At 41.6% G+C, this 741-nt stretch overlaps 1 pseudogene; it reads left to right on the forward strand.

Annotated features, from left to right (window-relative positions):
- Positions 1 to 325: 325 nt before the first annotated feature.
- Positions 326 to 445, forward strand: LOC129883884 (5S ribosomal RNA; annotated as a pseudogene).
- The last annotated feature ends 296 nt before the right edge of the window (positions 446 to 741 follow it).

Here is a 741-nt window from a genome sequence, read left to right on the forward strand (position 1 = left end):
ATAGTCCTTCTCGACTCCTTTCAAAACTTTAACTGGCACCCTACCCTTTTGGGTTTTGTTTTTTTTCTTTGGACCCTTAGAGTTGGTTGCCAAGTGGTGTTAAAAGTCCCTCGCCCACTGGCCCTTATAGCCATTCCGTGGTTTGCCTACCATTAACTGGTTCTATGTTGAAGAACTGTGGCATTCAAGTGCGCCGTGAGTTAGCAATTAGCTAATCCTTGTTGTCTTGCTTAAGTCCTTTTTACAATACTCTCAACATAGCTTATAGTACTCTAGGTACATAATCTCATGTCATTTCTCCACCACTAGTTCAGATTCTTCCATCTCGCGCGATCATACCAGCACTAATGCTCTAAATTCCACCAGAATTTAGAAGTTAAGCGTGCTTGGGCAAGAGTAATACTGAGATGGGTGACCTTTCTGGGAATTCGTCATGTCGTGCTTCATTATAATCCTTGCAATAACGTGTAGGGCACTCAACTTAGCCCAAGATTTACCTTAGCATCATCTCGCTAGTCTTCATGTTTTGCCTTGGCCTTTCCTTTGTTATCTTGCAACCGATATAGGGGTAGATCTTTGGTCCAACCGTGGTCATGTTTTACTTTGTCCGTAGTACTAATTCCATTCCTATAGTTCGGTTTAACCTATCCCCGTATCTCTCGGTAGGGTATCTAAAATATCATAACTGTATTGTCATTATTGAGCCCCTATATCTTTTATCCTGTACTTACTCACTTAACC

This window comes from Solanum dulcamara, chromosome 3 (assembly GCF_947179165.1).
Source record: "Solanum dulcamara chromosome 3, daSolDulc1.2, whole genome shotgun sequence".
NCBI classification, from domain to species: Eukaryota; Viridiplantae; Streptophyta; class Magnoliopsida; order Solanales; family Solanaceae; genus Solanum; species Solanum dulcamara.